We start from the raw sequence: 12,982 nt of genomic DNA, 5'->3' as shown, positions 1-12,982 counted from the left end.
GCAACCAGGAGGAAACAGAGGAAGCACCTGATTCAAACGCAGAGGACGAAGGAGTGGGAGGAAGGGTTTGCAGGAGCTAGAAGACGGAGAGCAGGAGCCAGGATGGGTGGGAGTGGGGAGGAGGAGAGAGAGCTGGGGGACAGACACAGGGTTTGGGGTGGAAGCGTAACCACTAGAGCACATTCCCCCTCCAAAATCTAGAACTGTACCCAGAGTCCTGAATCTCTCCATTCCTCTGCTGTCAGCAAACATCTGTGAAGCCCACTGGCAAAGTGCGTGCCTCATTCCCCTCTACTGGCAACTCCACATAGAGGATGACAGCCTATTACTGCTCTTATTATTCCGTTAGCTCAAGTGGCAGACGTCTGTGCTGTGGATCAGAAGGTCCACAGCCTGCTCTTGACCAAGCTGGGGTCAATATGGTTCCAGATGAATCTGGGGCTTTTAAAAATAAAACTTAGGAAAATCACAAAGAAACCGGAATTAACAGAGTTACGCTGTCTTAACGTTCCAGCATTCCAAAGTTAAGAAACGCCGGTACTAAGGTTGATTCGGCCCCCTCGGGCACATGCGTTACGACACAGTCTTTAATTACACAACCACAGACAATTACCCCCCCAACAGGACCCTGCCTCTGAAGAGTTATTCACTATTTTTTCTCCCTCTTCCTTGTTCAGTGTGTGGCCCGAGGCCTGTTTTAAGCACAGCTCTTCTAAAGCCTGCAATGAGCACAAAGTTATTAACTTCCTGCTGGGGCATTTCTATGATGCTCTCTCACCATGGCATACGAGTGCTTTACAAACAGGAATTCATTTTCATCGCACACCCGAGAGTAGGTGGGATTCTTACCCTCTGTTAAAGATGGGGAACTGAAGCACAGAGATTAAGGCCAAGCATCCACTAATTTTCGGTGCCTCATCTGAGACAACAAGGCCATTGTTTTCCAGAGTCCTTAGCATCGTCATAGCACATGTGTTCAAAGGACAGCTCCCTCTACTTCCACTGCGGCTGTGAGCGCTTAGCACTTCTGCAAATCCAGCCCCAGGTGTTTCGTGCTGAGCACCCAGAAAATGAGGAACACACAGCTAGTGGCCACCTGGGAAAAGCTGGGTTTGTGTGACTTGCCCAGGGTCACATAAGAACTCGGTGGCAGAGGCAGGAAAAGAATCCAATTGTCCAGGGCAGCATTTTGCTGCCTTACCCAAGAGACCATCTTCATTCATTACACACCTTCCAACTTCTGCAACAAACTGCCAGGATCCTACCACGGGCGGTCAGGACCAAGGGTCAGAGCAGGGGCAAACCTGGGTCTGCAAGTAGCAGAGGAGTTCATAGTCAGGTTCCAGGCCAGGGTAGATACCAAGGGTCAGACTCTGAGTTACATTTCAGGGTCCAGGTCAGGAGGCAAAGTCCATATCAAGCCAAGGTCAAAGCCAGGAGTTCGGGAGCAGGACTAATCATGGCACCAACAGGAGATCCACACCCGTGGCAGGACACTTCATGGAACGCCCCGTGGGTTTACATAGGGCATGGAGCCAATCAGGAGCCACGAAGCTGCTGTCTGTCAAACCCTTGAGGCGGAACATCCCATGGTCTGTGTGGAGCGTAAGCAGGTTACAGCTGGTGCTGGGTGGCAGCATGAAGCTAGCACCGATTCAGGCCTAGGTGCTTGACCCATGGGGCCTTATGCAAATGAGGCACAGGTCCTGCATAGGTAGCCTCCTTCGCTACCCAACCCTGGTTCATCCCTAGAGCAGCTCTGCACGAAAGGGGCAGCGGGAATAGTATTCAACTGTCTTTAATGCCATAATGCATATGCCCCCGAGGGGGCTGAATTAGGGTTGCATGCGGCCATCTTAAACCTGCCACCTCCTGACTTTGCAGCCTGAACGTTCTTCTGAATAGTTTATACAGAGTTAACCCATTTATAGGCCTTCTATTAATCACCTGCTCCAGGTGGCTTATAAACCTCTGTAAGAGAAACTAATGTCTGCTTATATCGTCCTCTGTATTATCTCAGCACCTAGAAGCCCCAGTCACGGACCATATGATTAACGCTGTATAACTGCAGCCTTCCTATACAGCAGTGGCTCTCAAAGTTTTGTACTGGTGACCCCTGTCACATACCAAGCCTCTGAGTGCGACCCTCTCCTCATAAATTAAGAAAACTTTTTTATATATTTAACACCATTATAAATGCTGGAGGCAAAGTGGGGTTCGGGGTGGAGGTTGACAGCTCGCGACCTCCCATGTAATAACCTCGTGACCCCCTGGGGGGTCCCAACCCCCAGTTTGAGAACCCCTGCCCTACAGTGTGTGGCCCACAATTCATTCATCTCAAGGCGAACGTGTAGCAGGTACACAAAGGCTGGTTTTTGGGAGAGAGCAGCAGGAAGAAAAGAGGGGGAACGTGGTGGCTTGAGGATCCAATGGCACATCCCAGCCTAAGAGAAGAGATGGGGGAACTATATTAAGGAAGAGGGGTGGAGGAGGGAGAAGGCGGCCTGCTGCTTACTATGGGGTATGGCGCATCCTAGGGCAGTGAGCGTACCGTGATCTTCCTCAGCCCCTGGCGGATGGGCACAGGCGAAGCTGGCGCTGTCAGGTGAGCTCACTGGGAATTCATCAATGAAAAGTTTTTTCACTGCTGATTTGTCAAAAACAAAGGGGTTATTTTATGGGAAAGGGCCTGGTCTGGTGACGTCCCTGTTTTGGGAGCCGGGGAGGGGAGCTTCAAAATTGCCAGCGCATCCTGTTTGGGCATTTTTCCAAAAGAAATGTTCTTTTCGGTTCAATACGACTTTTCCTTTGGAAATTTCAGATAATGTATAGAAAAACCCCCCAAAAAAGAAGTTAAAACAAGGTTGAAATCAAAACGTTTTCATTGACCCAATGCAAAATACTGGGGGGGGGGGGGGTTGCAGTTTGTGAAAAGGTGCAAGATTTTGACTAATTCAGGCCAAAAAAAGTGTTCAAAATACTGAAAAATTTGCCAAGACGAAAAAATGGTTTTCTGCCCAGTTCGAACGCCAGGACCTCAATGGCGCCTAGGGAGTACGTCGAGTGAATGAGCCCAGGACACCTCCCTTGTGCAGAGCCAGTGGGAGTTTTGCTGTGCTGGTTTCCTCTGGAAGCAATCAGAGCCTCGCGAACGGACACCCTCCCACAACTGACCGTTGCTGGTCTGTGGGTGACTGGGAGGAGCGGGCAGCACACGTATTAAAGCACCAATGGGAGCCATCTGGGGTTGAGGGGAAAACACTTTCCCCCCCCATTCTTAACTGGACAATGGCTTGGAATGTGCCATGCAAAAAAACCTCAGGAAGGGATGGCCAAATAGGAGAAGATAAAAAGACATGCGGAATGTCTTCCAATAAATCAGAGCCCCACTTCCCTGCACAAAACCTGGAAGAAGTGACCCGAGAGAGACAGGAACACATCAGCCCTGCAGTTAACCAGGGAGACTACAGCAGGAACAGGCCAGAGCAGTCTACTGCATCCAATGGAGCAAAATCAGCACCCAAGCCGAGACCTGGCTACTGCCAGGAGCTTGAAAGCTTTAAAACCAGGAGTTGCCCATATAACACCCTCTTTGATTGCTAAGAATGGGGAAGAAATTCAAAATCTAATCCGTGTTGTATATTTGCGCAGTGCCCCTTTAACCTGCCCCCTCAGAAGCAGGGCTGGAGTGCAAACAGCATCTCATGTTCTGATCTTGCACGTGTCAGGAGAGAAGAAGGGGGAGGGAGGTGAACTTACTGGGAAGCAGAAAAACAAAGTGATGGATGACAGCACACGCACTCAGTACTTCGAAACAGAGCTCTCAGCATTCCCTCTTCACAAAAGCCAACAAGAACTGAGGGATGGATTACGATGTACTGGGTCCAAAAAAGGAGAAGTAAATCCGTATGATTTCTAGCTGAAGGATCACACTCAGAAATGGTAACAACAAAGGGACACTGTCGACCAATAAAACTCTTCCTTGCCTTTGTTACTCAGCACTGTCAACTCTTGTGGTTTGATTAGCAATCTCACAATATGTTTTTTGAATCCCCAGCTGTTGGAGTCACATTATTCCATGAGAATCGCTGCTTTCATTTTAAAAACATACGTTTTTTCTAGCCCTCACGGTTGCAGAGGAAAGCAAGAACGTGTGACCTTTTGTAGTGATAATCAAGGTGGGCCATTTCCAGCAGTTGACAAGAACGTGTGAGGAACAGTGGGGGGGAAAACAAACATGGGGAAATAGTTTTACTTTGTGTAATGACCGATCTGCTCCCAGTCTCTATTCAAGCCTAAGTTAATTGTATCCAGTTTGCAAATTAATTCCGATTCAGCAGTCTCTCGTTGGAGTCTGTTTTTGAAGTTTTTTTGCTGAAGAATTGCCACTTTTAGGTCTGTAATCGAGTGACCAAAGAGATTGAAGTGTTCTCCGACTGGTTTATGAATGTTATAATTCTTGACGTCTGATTTGTGTCCATTTATTCTTTTATGTAGAGACTGTCCAGTTTGACCAATGTACCTGGCAGAGGGGCATTGCTGGCACATGATGGCATATATCACATTGGTGGATGTGCAGGTGAACAAACCTCTGATAGTGTGGCTGATGTTATTAGGCCCTGTGATGGTGTCCCCTGAATAGATATGTGGACACAATTGGCAACAGGCTTTGTTGCAAGGATAGGTTCCTGGGTTAGTGGTTCTGTTGTGTGGTTGCTGGTGAGTGTTTGCTTCAGGTTGGGGAGCTGTCTGTAAGCAAGGACTGGCCTGTCTCCCAAGATCTGTGAGAGTGTGCCCCCCCGGCCCGCCCGCTGTTCCTCAGATGTTCTTGTCAACTGCTGGAAATGGCCCACCTTGATTATCACTACAAAAGGTGTGTCTCCCCCTCCCCCCCCGGAATGCATCTGATGAAGTGAGCTGTAGCCCACGAAAGCTTATGCTCAAATAAATTTGTTAGTCTCTAAGGTGCCACAAGTCGTCCTTTTCTGTTTTCTCAGTTTGGACAGTAGAACTAGATCAGATTCCATTCCACTTTTAGACAGTTTTAATAGCAAGCTCTTGGCGAGTAGAAATCCACCCTGGACACATTCTCCATTGGCTGTGTAATGGCAATGCCTTAGCGTCTCAAGGCTTCTCCAGAGAGGGATGCTGACTAGCGGTGAACTTCAGACGAACACTCTTCATCCATTTAGAGACACCTGGTGCGCTGGGACTTTCTCCCCAGAGCACTGGTCTCTGGCTTATGGCTGGTAACTACATTAGCCACCGGCCATCAGTCAGTAGTGGAGACAGCTTGGCTCTCAAGTGAATTTCCTGAGTTTTAGGTATGTGTCGCAGAAGTTAAAAGGGGAGGGTTACTCTGCATTAGGTTATCATAATTGATTACATCTGTGCCTTGCACACTGGTCACAGTTTCACAGCGTTTAAGGTCAGAAGGGATCACATTAGATCAGCTCCCTCCGTATTCTTGGTAGTTCACACCAGCTGATTTTCAGCCCTCCCAGACATTCGATTTCCCCTACACACACACACTCCTTTCCAAATGGTCAGCCACCTCCTAATGGGCACCCAGGTTCACTGTGCCACAGACCCAAAGATCGGCATCTCCACTCCTCTCTGGAACACTGGTACTCTTCAGCACTGGGGATTAGTCAAACAGATGCTATTTGTCTCGCGAAAGGGGCTGAAGTATCTGCTAGGTTGAGAGCCAAAAGCTGATCTAGCTCGTTACCTCCCTAATCTGGAGAGGGAATAAATTAGTGAATTGCTAGGATCAGGAAGAACATCTCACGGCAACGCATCAGGCTCAGAAAGTGAAATGTACAGAGTCATACTCAGAGGCCAGCCTCCGGAGCTTCTCGTTATCTGCCTTCAGCAGCTCCAAGAGTATTCCTAGGCCCATGGCTGAGAATTGTCCAGGGACGTTAATGGGAGCTGAGGACAGCATTATGTGCACTCCAGGCTATGAACTGGCTTTTAGTGTATCCCTGTTTCCGCCCCACACTTCAGGATTTGACACGCTCAGACCCTCTGGCTGGAGCTCCTCTCCGACTGCTACGGAGCGGAAGAAGAGCCGCATGGGTCCACTGGTTCTGTTTGTTCAGCTGTCTTCAGTTTCCAGCAGCTCTCGCTCCATCACTCCAATAACTAGCAACCAACCTGCAACACCGCCCCCGCCCCCAGACAACGGGGCCCACAGACTCCTTCCTGCCAGCAAACGGATCCCCGCTCCAGAGCCAGCCCCACCTCAGAGCACCACAGAGCAACAGCTGATGGGACACGCTAGAAAGAGGAACATGTCCAGCCCAGGGCTTGAATGCAGATGCACAACGAGTGACAGCAAGCCTGGGGCTGGTGTTCCCAGAACACCGGTACGGGACACGAACCCCCCTCCCCCTCCCCAAACTTCTGCCCCCTCACTCCTCTGGTGTTAGGGATTTGATTTTGACTCCTTCAGGGCAAGGGGGCTCTGGGCTTGACAGAAGGGGGCACAAGGAGAGGCAGGAGGGCCGGGTGCTGTGGAAGAAGCCAGTATTGATACACCAGGCCTCTGTCCAGGAGTCTCTCCACCAGCCTGTGCGGGGTAACTGGCCCCCGCCTCTCCCTGGGAGGTCGCAGCAGGGAGCTAGCTCAGAACAGAGGTGGTGAGCACATGGGATTTCCTGCGCTACAACCGGAAAGCAGCGCCATCCTGAAGGACTCAGGGAGGTGGGTGGGGAGTGGTCCGTCTTTCAGAACTTGTGGGGAGAGACAGGCAGGCTCTCATTCATTCAGCAGGGGAAGCCAGAAGCCAAGTTTACCTGGCTCCTGTCCCTCAGCTCCGGGGTAAAAATCCCCTATCCCTTACCAGGACAATTTGCGTCATTTATTCGCACAGCGGAGGGTTTGCTGGAAGCCGTTTAGCTTTGCAAGACGCTCCCATGAAAGGGCATGTGCAAGCCATTTCCACGAATCGTCTCTTGTATTTACTAATCAGAAACCCAAACAAAGCAGCCCTGTGTTAGTTCTGTGGTCTGAGGACCACCAGCGATCTGCGGTGCCTTCCTAGCTTGGGTCTGCACAGTGACACGCCAGACGGCCGGGGGTGGGGGAAGGACCTTTTACCAGAAAGGACAAAAGGAGAGCAGTGCTAGGGCATATGAGAACCTGAAAGTGAAACTGGCGAAGCGGAGGGCTTGATTCAGACCTCACGCCTGGGGATATCATCCAGCTTCAAGAGCTTATGTGAGAGGCGACTCAGAGCTCAGTTTTCATAATCCAAGGTTCTGAGTAACCCAGAGAAATGCAATTTTTATCGTGAGAGCTTTCCTTCACAGGAGGGATATTCTGCCCATACTGCTCCCCAGTTTTCCCCCCAAATGCTAGGGCTGGTTATTTTCCTTATGTTGCAATGTACACACAGGGGATGTCTTCGCTGCAAGAGTTAGGCACAGGTGCCAACCAGCCAAGTTGAGCCTGCAAGAAGACACGTGGCAAAGCCAGCACATGTGACCATGTCCTCACTTGCGCTGCGCTCCCCGGTGTGTATCGCTAGGGCTTCTGGGGGCACATCCCAGGGTGCTCTGAGCTGCGGTGAGCTGAGCCGCTCTGATTCCTTCCCACCAAATCGTGGGAGAACTTGTCTGACCTCCTGGGCGCATGGCGGGAATTGTGGGCAGGCACTGGAGGACTAGCAGCATGGGAATGGTTTAGCCTGTGTGTTCGCTGCAAAGTGGGCAGATAACCAGCCCCACTGAAAGTGGAACCCGGGCTCTAACCCCGCTCCCCCAGTTAGCCGGGGTTTAAATCACCAATCTCGGGTGCAAGTTTTGCATGTGGACTGGAGAGGGCTGAGGGGCAACAACCAAAAAGCTCGAGTGAACTTGCCAGCGAATCATAGGATCATAGGATATCAGGGTTGGAAGAGACCTTGGGAGGTCATCTAGTCCAACCCCCTGCTCAAAGCAGGACCAATCCCCAATTTTTGCCCCAGATCCCTAAATGGCCCCCTCAAGGATTGAACTCACGACCCTGGGTTTAGCAGGCCAATGCTCAAAACACTGAGCTATCCCTCCCCCCAGACAGACCCATAGCATAGGTCAATTTCCCCAAGCAACCCTACCTCTCTGCTACCTTGGACTATCTGTCCAAGCAAGAGGAATCCCAGTAACAAACTCAAACTAGAGTTCAGCACAATAGACCAGTCCAGCTGTGACCTTAGTGAGCACAGTTCCCACTGAGCTTAGCCAGATTTGCTCCCACTCGCACCAAGTTCCTCCGTGGCTCCATTACCTTAGAGACTAGGAACAGGGCATAAATATGCCGACAATCCCCCCCAGACTCCAGCACACCAAGGCAGCCCATCCACCTCCTGCTCAGAGGGGCACGCTCTCCCTTTAAAGCCAGCACAAGGCGATTGGAGATAAAATCCAGAAGGAAAGAAAACAACCAAACCCTCAAATGGTAAGTACGTTTGGAAAGACGATGCACAGGGCTGGGAAATGATCACTTCCCCAGCAGCGCAGGAGCTAACTCCAGGCTGACAGTGCTACGGCAAAGGTTCCCAGCAGCACGCATTTGTCTTTTCTTTCAGACAAAGCTGTGCCATTCCATCATAACATGCCGGATGCGACCTCCAGTTAACCCTTCACAGGCTTCGTGGTGCCAGGGCTTTATTTTCAGGTTAGAAGTGGAAGCGTAATTTTAGAGTTACGCTGAGAAGAAAACGGGGCCCCAAATGTAAAAAGACTCTTGACACGTTATTTACGTTGACAAGTTTCCCTGCTGTTGTGAGCAATACCTCCGGCTTCAAGAGTTTCCCACTATTTATAGATCCAATCTGCTTGTCCCTGGCCGTGCTCTTTGTGACAGTTTGCATTTCACTGGGCTCGAACAATGAAAGACCATTTAAGTCAGTTTCATGTGTGCTTAGTGCCAGTTTTACTTCTAGTTTCTTTGTGCCACAAGGTTTGGGTTTCAAAACTCCTTACTGGCAACCTGCTTACGTGGCCCCACCATCACTACAGTACCAGAGCACCTCACAAACCGGAGTGGACTGATCCTCGCAACAGCACTATGAGGTAGGATGTACTGGCTCCATTTTACAGATGGGAAACTGAGGCTCAAAAAGGCTAAGTGACTCGCTAAAGGTCCCACAGAAAGCTTGTGGCAGGGCCGGGAATTGAACCAAACTGCCTCAGTCCAGTGCTTTAACCCCAAGACTGAATCACCTCCCCTTTATTTATTCAAAGATACATTTTCTTTCAAAAATCCCATGAAAACACTGAATAGAAGCATTTTTATTGGCTTCAAGTTGAATAAAACCTTGTTTGTTTTTTCCCCGTAGCTTAACTGTAAGTTGATGTCCCCTTTAACTCAGCTTTCAAGATGAATATTAGAAGAAAATTACTTCTACCTTGGACAAAAGCTTACTATAGCTGCACAGCACTTTGTCCCAGCCGAGGTTATTTGCACGTACACAGCTTTGTGTAGGACCTCCATTAAAAGCACAGTCCTGCTTGCCCCCCAGAAGTCCCACTAGGCAGAACATCGGGTATTTTAATTCTGCTGAAGTCCTCTCTCTCTCTCTCTCTCTCTTTCTCTTTTAAGTCACAAACTAGAGCAAAGCCTAAGTCTAATAGCTGATGTCTGTTCAGGGCATCATCTTATTACAAGGCTGCTGGAACGCTCAGCTTGAAGGTTTTATTTTCAGGTTAGCTGCAGGGTTGGGACTGGGAGGTCCACAGGGTGGGGGAAAGAGAGGAGAGAGAGTTTATTCAGAAAATTCACATGGAGATGGTTTCGCCATGACCTTATGAAAGCAGAGCCCTAGCACTGACAAAATATGACAAGGGGTCGCAAAGCAGCAAGAGCAACAAAAATAGAAATTCTAATCACACCGATTTCCAAAGCAAGTAACAGGGCAGAGAGGAGCCAGCGAGCTTCACCCTACCTTCAAGCCAAATACACACCCACCCCTAATATTGTACACAGGGTTTTCAACACCAGAGGAAGGGCAGCAAAGCAGATTGGAAGCCAAACTCAGCTTTCTCCCTGCACTATTTTATCCAGGGTGGGTGGATACAAACACACACTCTCTGATAGCTAAGCAGATACCAAGTCTTTGGGGGGACTCTCACCAGACCTCTCCTGTTTGAATTCTACAGCAGCTTTCACTCCATCAGCTCCAACAGCTTTACAAAGCATTAGTGATAAACTGTTCTTCCCTGTACCTTAAGCTACAGCAGCTACACAACAAGTTGCATCAAACTGTCAATTTCAGCCTCCCAGGTAAACTCCAGAAACCCAGGGGAGAGCTTCTCCCTCCCCACCCCTCACACATCCCATCCCATTCACCTTTGAAATTACCTTAATACCAGCTCCCGTGCTTGGATCCTTACCTGAGCTGCTAATACAGACGCTCCATGCATAGTTATGAAGTAAGGTAATGCACCTAAAAGCAGCTACTCCGCTCCAGAGCACAGACTAGACATCAATTATTCCAAGTGCTCCTGGTTGTTTTTTCTTCCATTCTGCCACAATCGCTGAATAAATCTCACAGCTACAAGAACACACTACATCCCTCAAGGGAAGGGAAGGGAAAGATTCGAACGGACTTTAAAAACCCCTCAGTGGGCTATCAGCACGTTTTCCAGAGCCCAAACCGAAATTCAGGACCACCACAAACACTGGTTTTCTGCCCGCCCCAGAGCAACCATGCCAAGATGAGCAGAGATCCGCTGTGTTGAGCATGGCTCCATAACAAACCAGAGGGAAATGTGGCCACAATAGACACCCCTGCCCCCCCCCAGCCCCGATTCAGCAAAGCACTTAAGTCCAGGCTCAAGTTTGAGCCCTACCGAAGTCACTAAGAGTTGGGCCTTTATTCCGGGCAACGCTTAAGCTCCTGTTTAAGGGAGGGGGAAGGGGGGATATAAAGGAGCCTGTCTGGGAGGGTTGCCACTTTCCAACGAGCACAGGAAAATGGCATCGTTGTTCATAATAATTTCCCTGCCTCTGGGGGGACCTGCGCTCCTCATCCATGTTGGACAGTTTCTTTGTCTTGCAAGACTATTTTTGTCAGCAGCAGAAGAAGCATCTCCTGGTTACCCTGCTTTCAAGCCGGCGTTCTGAAAGGCCACCCCGAGGCGCAGGGCTCATTGGGGACGAGGAGGGGGCCAGCGAAGGAAGCTTGTCCGGAGTGTGTGAAAGATCCCTGCATCACACACAGCCCCGCACTCAGGGAAGGGGGAGAAGGGAAAGTGCCCAGCTGGCTGAGAAAAACAACTGCATTCCAGCACCACAATCCCAGTCTGCTGCATCCCCCTCCAGCCCCCAGCCCAAGTGTCACTGGCCTGCAATTTGGTATGAATCTGAAATCCCCAAGCCTCACAGCCAGCCCCCTCAAGGGGCCCCAATCTTCAATCCAGGTGACTCCCCATACCACCCGCCGCCCTCCCCCCCACCCATCCATGAGGGCACTCGGGGGGGGGGGGGGGAGAAGGCATCAATATCCCATTGGATTTCTGTGCTATATCGCCCACGCAGTGAATGTTCCCTGCACTACCGACCAAAACCTGGCCACTACCAAAACCTGGCCACCCCCATACATAACCCCTGCCTCCCAGCCCACCCATCCACCACACTCCCTGACCCATAGCTCCCAACATACACACACGCAGCCCAAGTCACTCCCCATGCCACCATGCCCCCAGGACCACACACTGGCATCTCACACTTTACAATATGTCTCCCACACCCATGCACCCCAGAATCTACTCCTCTAAATCCACCCCCACATCACCCCCCCAAGATCCTAGCCTCCAGCACGTTACCCCGTTCCCCTAAATCCAGCCCCACTCACAGCCCCCAGTATGTCACTCTTCTAGACCTCTGCCCACCAAAGTCCCCCCAGACACCCCTTTATACCTCTCACCCCAAGGATATTACCTCTGCCCTGTACAGCCCTGGATAATCCCACTATACCCCCCCCCGTCTCCCAGCTCCCCATGGATGTTACTCCTGCCTCATACCCCCCATCCTCCCCTATATCCCTGTGCCCGGATCCTGCCCACCATGGATGTTACCTCTGTCCCATAACCCCACAGATCCGCTCTGAATACCCTCACACTCCAATCCTGCCCCCAAGACTCCCACAACTCCCCAGATCCTTCCCCTATTCCTCTGGCCACTGATCCTGCCCCCCAACCCCTGTAGTCCCCCAGATACCACACCCCCCAATCCTGCCCCCCCCAGCCTCCAGGGTCCTGTAGCCTCCCAGATCCTCGCCCACACCCCCACTCTCCAATCCTGTTACCCAGATCGTCCCCTATAGCCCCCCCGATCCTGCCCCCCAAACCTGCATGGCCCCATAGCCCTCCAGATCCTCCCCCAATACCCCATCCCCTAATCCTACCCCCCCCCCAGGCCTCCATAGCTCCCCAGATCCTTCCCCTGGCCACTGAGCCTGCCCCCCAGGCCCCATGGCCCGAAACCCCACAGATCTTCCCTATACCCTGCCCCCCACTCCTGCCTCCCAGATCCTTGCCCATACCCCAGCCCCCAATCCTGCCCCCAGCCCCGCAGCCCTCCAAATCCTCCCCCTATATCCCACCGCCTAATCCTGCCCCACAGCCCCCATAGCTGCCCAGATCCTGGGCCATACCCCACCCCTCGATCCTGCCCCCCAACCCCCATGGCCCCCAAATCCTCCCCCATGCCCCACCCCCCGCAATCCTGCCCCCCAACCCGCCAGAGCCTCCCCCGCCCCCCTCTCCGCCCCGTCTCTGCCGCACTTGCCTGGGGCTCTGCCCGCGGTCCCGGCTCGGGGCCGGGGGGGCTCGCTGCGCACCGGGGCCGGGCGGCGGGGCCGGCGCAGGTTCCCTCTGCCCGAGCCGAGTGAGCGGCAGCCGCTGCCGAGCGCCGCGGAGCCGGGCACCGGCGGGCACCGCGCCGCCACCTAGCGGCCGCTGCGGGCACGGGCTGCGGGCGGGGAGCCCCGGGG

The 12,982-nt window shown here is 51.8% G+C and overlaps 1 protein-coding gene across 1 annotated transcript in view; it reads right to left on the bottom strand.

The window, feature by feature from the left end:
* Nucleotides 1–11,544, bottom strand: part of SEMA4G (semaphorin 4G) — a 106,539-nt gene extending 94,995 nt beyond the window's left edge. Inside the window, exon 1 of the mRNA XM_037904866.2 lies at nt 10,380–11,544. The gene's annotated coding sequence lies outside the window, so the exon portion shown is untranslated. The remainder of the gene's footprint in view (nt 1–10,379) is intronic.
* Between the last annotated feature and the right edge of the window lie 1,438 nt (nt 11,545–12,982).

The sequence above is a fragment of the Chelonia mydas genome, chromosome 7 (assembly GCF_015237465.2).
Source record: "Chelonia mydas isolate rCheMyd1 chromosome 7, rCheMyd1.pri.v2, whole genome shotgun sequence".
NCBI classification, from domain to species: Eukaryota; Metazoa; Chordata; order Testudines; family Cheloniidae; genus Chelonia; species Chelonia mydas.
The sequence above is the reverse complement of the archived record's forward strand: the minus strand, read 5'-3'. Positions and strand labels throughout refer to the sequence as shown.